The following is a 9,507-nucleotide window of genomic DNA, read 5'->3' as shown; positions in this document are numbered from 1 at the left end:
TGTGGTTGTAGTGGAATACTTCACAAAATGGATAGAGGCAAAACCACTAGTGAACATCACTTCCGAAGCCGTCAGAAAATTCTTCTAGCAAAACGTAATCTGCAGGTTTGGAGTGCCAAAAGAACTAACTGTTGATAACGGGAAGCAATTCGATTCTCAACTGTTCAGAGAATTCTGCCACTCGGGAACAAAGGTCATGTTCGCATCAGTTTATCACCCTCAGTCCAATGGTGTCGTGGAAAGAGCCAACGGCTTAATTTTCAACGCCATCAAAAAATGCCTATTCGGACTGAAAAAGGGCTAATGGGCAGACAAACTACCGAAGGTCGTCTGGTCCCACAACACAACTGAATGCAGAGCAACAAAATTTACCCCATTTAGATTGTTGTATGGAGCCGAGGCCATGAGCCCAGAAGAACTCAAACACAAAAGTGCTAGAGTTCTAAACAACATCGAACCTTCGATAGAAGCAGATCTCACAGAACTCGACATCTTACAAGCTTCGGAAAATTTAGAAGCATACCAAGAAGAAACAAGGAAATGGCGAAACAAAAAAGTAGTCAACAGAGAAATTGCCAAAGGAGACTGGGTTCTAAGAAGAAAGCCAAACGCCGAAACTATCGGCAAGCTTCAATCCAAGTGGGATGGACCCTACATCGTGTTATACTCCAACAGGCCAGGATCTTACCACTTGGCGGACATCGAAGGAAACGAGCTGCAGCATTCCTGGAATGCTGACAGTCTCAAAAAGTATCATGTCTAGAGTAAAAGTTGTAAAAGGATGAGCGGCAAATAAGCACGCTCATACCTTCGCGTCATTTTCCCTTTCTTTTGAGTCTAGGACCGTACTCTTTTCCTCACAAAAGGAAACTCCAACTCGGAGGTGAGGTTTTTGATGAGGCGGTTCCTATGTAAATTCCCCAAAATATATGAATAATTCCCTTCAGGAAAATGCCTCATGTCGAAGCAACCATAGGGTCACAAACATCGACCTTCGTATTTGCACCAAGGCTGAAAATAACTAAGTCAGTACAACTCGTAACCGTAACAAGCTGTACATACTTATCTTAAAGTGTATGCTATACACTAAGAAAGCCAAGTGGCTGCCGTCTCGAAACACGAAGCCAAGAAATCTTCGGCCACAAATTAAAGTGTATGATATACACTAAGAAAGCCAAGGGGCTGTCGACTCGAAACACGAGTCGAAGCCAAGAAACCTTCGGCTACAAATTAAAGTGTATGCTATACACTAAGAAAGCCAAGGGGCTGTCGACTCGAAACATGAGTCAAAGCCAAGAAACCTTCGGCTACAAATTAAAGTGTACGCTATACATTAAGAAAGCCAAGGGGTTGTCGACTCGTAACACGAGTCGAAGCCAAGAAAACCTTCGGCTAAAAATTAAAGTTCATACTAAACAATCCAAGGGGCTCTCGACTCAAAACATGATTCGAAGCCAGAAAACCTTCGGCCAAAAACGAAAGTGCGTCTCAGACACTAGGATGCCAAGATACCGACGATCCCAAAAATGAGTCACAACCAAAAAGCCTTCGGCTAAAACGAAGTATACACTACCAAAGTCTTCAGAGCAAGACTGCAAGGGAGGGGGAGACGCTTTCGCACAATATTGCAGCCTTCCTCCCAAAGACTTCGTCACATCAAAACAATAAAACCCCGGGACAACCTTGCAAAGAAAGGAGGGGAACACTTTCAAAAAATACCCAACCTCCGGAGAAACAAGAGCTTGGGAGGGGGGAGACGCTTTTAAAATAAAAAGCTCTTATCCCTCCGGAGATCTGCAAAGCCACCTCGAAGGATGGAATAATTCCAAAGCTAAGCCACCTCGAAGGATGGAACAGTTCTAAAACAAAAAACCATCTCGAAGGATGGAACAGTTCTAAAACAAGAGCCACCACGAAGGATGGAACACATATAAACTAAAGCCATCTCAAATGATGAATCGGATCCAATACAAAGTCAGGCATCCACGAATTCAAGTGCTACCCGAGGCTCCCATCAGACCACCTCAAGAATTCAGCGACACTAGCACCTAGATTAGCAAAACTAAAGCGTTCCCAATCCGTCCCGCTCACAATAACACCTCCGCCATGGATACGCAGCGGTCGAGCATAAAGAGCATGGTTGGCAGGCACGATTGCCTAATCAAGAAACAACAAGTGAGTTACTATACAAGGCCGGATCTCCACCCCACCACACAAAAGCCCCTAACCAAAGTTGTCGCGCCTCTAAACCTGAGAAGCATCACTCTCGGTTGGAGCCCCGGAGCCACCTCCAGCCACGGACCCTGCCGCGATGTCCTCAAGACGAGCACCCTCCTCCACAACACCCTTCGCGGCTTCGCGAGCACACCTTGCCTGCGAAGAAGGATCGAAACAATCAACAGCATACCCAAGTTTAAAAAACTTATTCCCCAAAGGAAGGCAGAAGGGAAAAGGAAAAGCAAACCTCTTCTAGTCTCCATCGCGCAGCCTCCTGAACCACTTGCCGACCAGAAAGCTTCCAAAATTTACGAAGGAAAGCCTTTTTAACAGTATGAACCTTCGCAATCTCATCCTCAAGCTCAGCATAATCTGGAAAGGCATAGTCTCGCGCGCCAATTGTTTCCAGCTCTCGACAACCTTCGCGAGCCAAGACAGCCATGACGCTTTCACAAGTCATGACTGCAGTGTTGTCCGACACGCTAGCCAAAATCTGACCTAGATCCTCGAACTCACCCAACAGCCAATCGAGCAGCCCTGACGTGCCACCTTCGGAGTCCTCCGGGAAAGGCGAGGGCTCAACACCGAAAGATGCCAAAGCCTTGCGGTATTCCTCACTGATGGCCGCGCTCTTGCTTAAGATGTCCTGCGAGGCGGACTCCCACATCGCGCGGTCCTCCTCAACCTCCTTCTCAAGCTCTGAGATCTTGTCATTTTTTCTCTCGACATCGGCTTTGAGTTGGCGAACCTCCGTTTGAAGGTTAACAACCTTTGCAGCATCTTTCTCTACCACACTTCGAAGTTTCTCAAGAACACCTTCGTCAAGGCTTATTTTCTCCTGCATCTTCGCAATGGTCTCTTCCTGTTCCGATACCCTTCCCTTCAAGAGCTCGTTCTCCGACGTCAAAGAACCGCGAAGGTTCTCCAAGGCTTCATTTTCTTTCTCCAAAGTGCTAATCCGCTCCATCAGGCGAGCCTTCTCAGTAGAGTGAGCCAGAAAATCATGCTCATCCTTCCTCACACTACCCACTGCTGCACGACTGGCAAGTAAAGCCTGAAAGAAAACCAGGCTCAAAACCAACACCGCCAATCAAAGAAAACTCAACAACACACAGCACAAACCTTCGCGCATAATGATGCCGTGATCCGGCCAAGATTTCTGGACCCATAAACTCCCAAACTCTTCATAAAACCTACACAGACCAAAACACATGACAAAACTACACAAAAAACAAGATCTAAAAGAAAACAAGGCCATAGCGTCGTACTCTCAGCATCAAAATTCTCGACGTCCCCGGGGAGAGCAGGCTGGTTCCTCGATGCAACTCCAGCAGTCTCAGCCTCCGAAGGCTCCAGTCCCAGCAAATCCCTGAGCTCCTTCATCACGCTTGCAACATCTACTTGAAGGGGGTACCAAAGATAAGGGTCAATGTCAGGCCCTTGGAAAGCAAGGCGTCTAGAGATCGAGAAGGTACCTAGTTCAGAAAACTGATCTTTCGCTTCAATCAAATGACCGTCAACCCACGCAGTCCTTTGGGCTTTGTCACCTTCGCCGGTCTTAAAAGCAATCGAATCACCTGGGGCTCCCATGAAATCATCCTTCCCGTCAGCACCCTTAGATCCTCTAGTGGGAACCTCCTTCCCCCTTTCCATGTCATCATCCTTCTCTGAGGATGACATCTCTTCAAGCAAGAGCTGGGGGTGCTCCACCCCTCTCTCAGTCTGAATCTTCGCGAGAACTGAAGGTGCTTCCTCGTCACTTTCCTCGTCCAGAAGATTCATAACCCAAAGAGAAGATTTGACCCACTTTTGCACTGCCGTCAAGACAGCACCTACAGTGTCTGGCTCTGCACGGAACGAACCAAATTGATCAAGATAAAGGTGCACCCTTTCACCAGTGCGCGAGCGCTAGCGAACGCTACTCTCCGTAGTGCGAAGCTCCCGCATAAAAGCATCGCTACCCAAATCCTCTCTAGCAATATGAAAAGAGTAACCGCAAGGAAAGATTCCTTTCCCCCTTGACTCTTTCGTCGCGCCCGCCGCAGGCTTGATCATGGACGTGCGCGAAGGTTTCTTAGCGACTACTTTCGGAGCCTTCGCAGACTGAGCAACAACGGCCTCGGCCTTCTTGGCCTTCTTGGCAGTCGGACCTTTGGACAACCTCATGGAGGGCGCAGAAGTATTTGTCCCCCTTTTCCTCTCACGAGGAGCTTCGCGGGGGCCATACACAACGCCCATCTTCAGAAAACTCCGGTTCACCCTGATCTTCTCGGAGCAAATAGCTTCAAATGAATCACATTCCTTCGTCAGATAAGGACCGGCAATAGCAACTGCCTCTTGCTCGATCTCTTCGTCGATCATATCGTCAGAAACATCTTCAGGTTTCCGCAAGCCAAAATCTGGGAAAGGAAGCTTATCCTTCAAGCTAGCAACTCGAACCTTCGAGAAGGCCCCCGGTAACCAATCCCTCGTCAACGGCCAGACCTTCGCGGCCAGATATTCTTCGATCAGATCACAACCACTCATGACGCGCGCCGCAGAAGCAAATGCGGAGCAGCACTCCTTGTAGCCGGCCGCTGTCCTCCGGAAGTCTGCCTTGGTAATGTGCTTGAACTCCGCAACCTTCGCGGCAAGGGGATAGGAGACTCCTTCCGAAGAATCAACACTAGGAAAACCAATCTTGGCATAAAACCAGTACTGCTCCCAATCATCTTCCCACTTATTCTTCTGGCAATAACATAGCTCCATCCTGTCAATTCCATGGGTCTTGTTGGTCCGCCTTGGGTGGAACGAACAACACCCACTCTAAGCAGAATATACTTGCGGATCTTCGTCAAAGGAAACCTTCCACGTCTATGGATGCATCTCGTAGAGTCTACAGAAAGCATCCACGTTAACTGGCCCCACGAAGGTTTTGACCGCCCAAAAAAACTTCGACAGCTGCACAATGGCGTTGGGGGTATGGTGGTGCATCCGAAGACCAAACCGGGCCAGAATCCTCGGAAAGACCGGGTCTAGTGGAAAATGCAGACCAGCAGCAAAGAAGTCCCGAAACACCACACACTCTCCATCGCGAGGGGCCGGTGTAGTCTCATCATTAGGGGCGTGGCAAATTCCGGGGCCAAAGTACCCTTTCTGGTCATAACTCTCGACCAACTCCCGGGTCGCCCACGACTGACCAAAAATGAGAGTAGGAGGAGGCTTTTCCCGTGAACCCATCAGCTCCGAAGGATCAGCGTCCACGTTGGTCAAATCCTCCTCTCCCTCACGAACCGTGCGTTTGCGGTATACAAATCGGGGCGCTAAGGAGTGTCAACAAGCTTTTCTGGCGCCGTTGCCGGGGATTGGCAACACGAACCCTAGGGCGATCTATCTAGTTTTTGGACTAACCCCAATTTTATTATTGCATATATCCTGTGTTTCTTGTTTGTGTCCATGAATGCAGGTAAAACCCTAGACACAAAGTGATTGAGAAGTTCTCAATGTCTGTACTTTGACAAGTCCAATCTCACTCAAGCAAGTTGATGGCTACGTGAAGACCCGCTCTTTAGTGGTAGGTGCTAACTTTTGTTAGTGGCCCAGCATCCGCTATCGAGTCCCTACTCCCCAAAGCAAAATATGATAAATAAGGTACACCGCCGTGTCAATTGATTTTAAAGACTAATGTTTTTGGGAAAAAATGTTTGTTCAAGCAATAGGTATGAAGCATGCCCGCGAAGAAAATCGTGCGATCGGATCATCATCATCTCCAAAGTGTTACTGTTGTAATGAGTTTTTCGTCCAAGATCAGAGAAGTACAATGAAAAAATAATAGATTATTTTGAAGCTCCATCAAGTCTACTTTCCAACGCATCAAGAATCGTGAATTTTGGAGATCGGTGTGAAGAGTTATGGTAAAATCTTTCAACGTTGCGCGTTCTGAAATATCTCGGGACAGAGCGTAGTGCCGGAGTAAAACGACCATAACTTCTTCATCCGGAGTCCGTTTGGGATCAATGACCACTCGTTGAAAAGGTAATTTCATAAGGCTTTCCATGGAGTAGAATTTTGGTACATTTTCTGTGCAGGATGATCAAGAAATTCAATGAAGAAGAGGCAGCAACAAACAATGGAGAAAGTGATGACGATGTCGCAAGATGTTTGGAGAACCTTGTGCACAAAAGTTGATGATTTGAAGTTGACCAACGCTAGAGGCAACAAGATTAGAGGAACCATGATGCCACCCATATTCTCCATGGGATGCTCAAGAAGCTTCTAGTCAAGTGCAATCAAAGAAAGAGACCGCTCTTATCATCGACACAAAGCACGGGAGCCTTCTTCGATCCCGACACCTTAGGCAAAGCAAGAACTATGCAGACAGACCATTGGAGCCATGCTACTCACTGGTGAATCAATGGTGATGACCTTGAAGCCAAGGATGCACAACAAGACGCTCCGAAGACCACAAGATCAAGATCATCGACATCTTCGGATCGATTCGTAATAAGTCGTTGTTATCATCAATATTCTGCTCAACCTCAGAAGCAAATAGCAGCATATTTTTAGATATTCAAAAGCTCCACGAAGTTCCCGTCCCAACGAATCAAGAACCAAGTCAATCAGAGATTCCTACAATCGGGTATGGCCAAAACATTGAAGGTTGTGCACTCTGGAAATTTCTGGACAGCACGCAGCGCCAAAAGTAAAACGGGCATAACTCCCTCATTTGGACTCTGTTTAAAGCGAATGACCACTCGTTGGAAAGGTAATTTCATAAACATTTCAACAGATCTATATTTTGGTATATGTTCTGTTGAGTATACAGGAGATATTCCACGAAGAATAGGCAGGAGCAACGTGATGAGAACAAGATAGAGAAGATGACGATGATAACAATGAAGGCGAGCTTGGGCGATGTTTTCATCAAGCGTACATGATAAAATTCAGAGGCTTGGAGCAGAGGAAGAACCCCAATGACATTGGCAAATGAAGGCACAAGCGGTCGACCTTCGACAAACGAAGATGTTGCAAACAAACCACGACGGATTACAAGAGCGCAACATTCAACACATGGAGACGTGAGAAGCAAACCACGACGTACCACAAAGGATGCATCAAGATGACGTCTCACACAAAGCACCACGACTCCAATGAGTATGAAAAAGCTCCGAGACTAAGGTATACATTGAATTCTCAAGCTTCTATTGGTTTTGTTGATAATCGTTAAAAATCTCATGCTCAAACCAATAGTCGGAATGAAAGTTTAAATTCTATGCCTTGTTCTTTTCATGATAATAGGCTAGAGTTTCTTGAGAAGGTTGATTTCATGCTTAAAGAACCTCTGCCTAATAATGAGCTCCGCGCTATGCAAGAAACACATGCTGCATTTAATTACACCATGCCTTGTTGATGAAATTTAATTGAGGATGTGATTATGTTGCATATGTTTACAAATAATTGCAAATCTCGATCTTGCTTTGCACTTGGTCAAGCTCATGACCCTAAAAGAGCACATGTCGGGAGAAACCCCGAATTTCACTAACCATGCAGGACATGAAACTCAAATGATGAGGAGGGAAACTGTGCCCAAAATTTTGAACACCATCATCAACATCTTTAAGTTTCAAGAACGAACGTCGCTAAGCTTCATCAATTTTGTGCACAAGTCCAGAGATTTACAATCACGGGGCAGATTGCAGTGACGGGGAAAAAGGGGCATAACTCCCTCAATTGGAATGCGTTTTGGGCAAATGAAGACTTGTTGGAAAGAAGATTTCGTGCACCTTGCATTGGACCAATTGTTTGGCGCAATTCCCAATCTGGACAGAGAGGAAAATCCGTGAAAAGAAAGGTAGCGATAAAGGACAACAAAGAAGGAGGTGACCACGATGTGAGAGACGATTGAGCAAGATTTCCATTATGCGTGATTGATCATGTCCAACATGGGAAGTGGAATAAGAGCTGCATAGAACACCTTCACCTCTTGCATGAAGGACCATGGCTTCGCATCAATGAGAAGGTATGTGAGAAAGTCGAGCTCTATGACTTTAAATGAAGCACTTTGCGGGAGGCAACCCGATCTTTTATTTTATATATATTAATATGACCATCTACATTGCACTCTTTAATCGGAATATCAAGTAACATTGTACCATTGCTCTAATAAAAACCACAACTTCATGTTGTTCATTTTAAATGTTATTGAGGGAGCACTTTGTTATTTGATCTTGGGAAACTTGTAGACCTTTTTGTGTGCCTATTAGTGTTTTGAGTCTTTTTGTTTGTGTGTTTTTAGAGAGATTTATGAAGCATTGCACCACCCTTTGATTCTAAACTTGTGGCTAATTAACTTAGGCTAACTTTTTGTTTTGTTTTAGACCACCTCATCATGTCATATCATTTTATTCACCCACCCCGTGTTGCATTGCATATCATGTTGTTCGTCTCACCCTTGCATTTGCATTGCATGTTGCATTTAAAAAAAACCTTTTCTAAAAACATTGACTAGCCTCGCTTTTGAGATCCTAAAACCCTTAGGAAAACCACTCATAGAGCAATCCCAAAACCATTGGGTATGTTTTTCATTCAAAAAAAATCTAACTTTTGTTTCTCTCTAGTTTTTTTAAAACGAAACCACCTTAGATAGAATTTCTATACCCAACACTCTCTCTCTCTTCAAAATTTTTGTTTTAAGCCAAAAATATAGGAAACCCATAAACCTACTTCTAAAACCTTGTTAGCTCGGTTGCTTGATTCTTTTTCGATAAATAACCTTTTCATTGATAAAAGCCTCACTTCTTATGAAGTGTCGCGAAGGCTTTTTGTCACTCTTAGCAATTGTTTTTGAATAAACTAGTTGCGAAACAACATCGAAAGGTCCCTTTAACCTTGCTAACACTTGTTTTTGCTAACTTTGCATTTGCACTTTGCATCCATTCCATTGCTCATGCACTCATTTTGCTAGCTTGGTCTCAACTTTATGGATGAAAGCTTTCATATCCATGTTAATGCTTCACGTGAGCATTTTTCTTTTTGCAATCTTGTGTAAACATGGTGTTTAGACATGATTGAAGACCATCATCATTTAGTTACCAAGCTATGAGGTTGCATTTGGTTGGTTTATAAGCTTTGCAATGCGCTTTATTTTGTTTTTGTGTTATTAAGGCCTATTGATCTTGGGATAGACATGGTGTTTTGACCTTGGTTAAATAAGTCTTTTTGGCTATGGAGAAGTTCGGCAACCTAGTTGTAAATATGGTGTTTAGAACTAGGTGTAAACATTGTCTTTGTTTATGTACCTTCCTCTCATTT

Source organism: Panicum virgatum, chromosome 2N (genome assembly GCF_016808335.1).
Source record: "Panicum virgatum strain AP13 chromosome 2N, P.virgatum_v5, whole genome shotgun sequence".
NCBI lineage: Eukaryota > Viridiplantae > Streptophyta > Magnoliopsida > Poales > Poaceae > Panicum > Panicum virgatum.
This window is presented reverse-complemented; position numbering follows the sequence as displayed.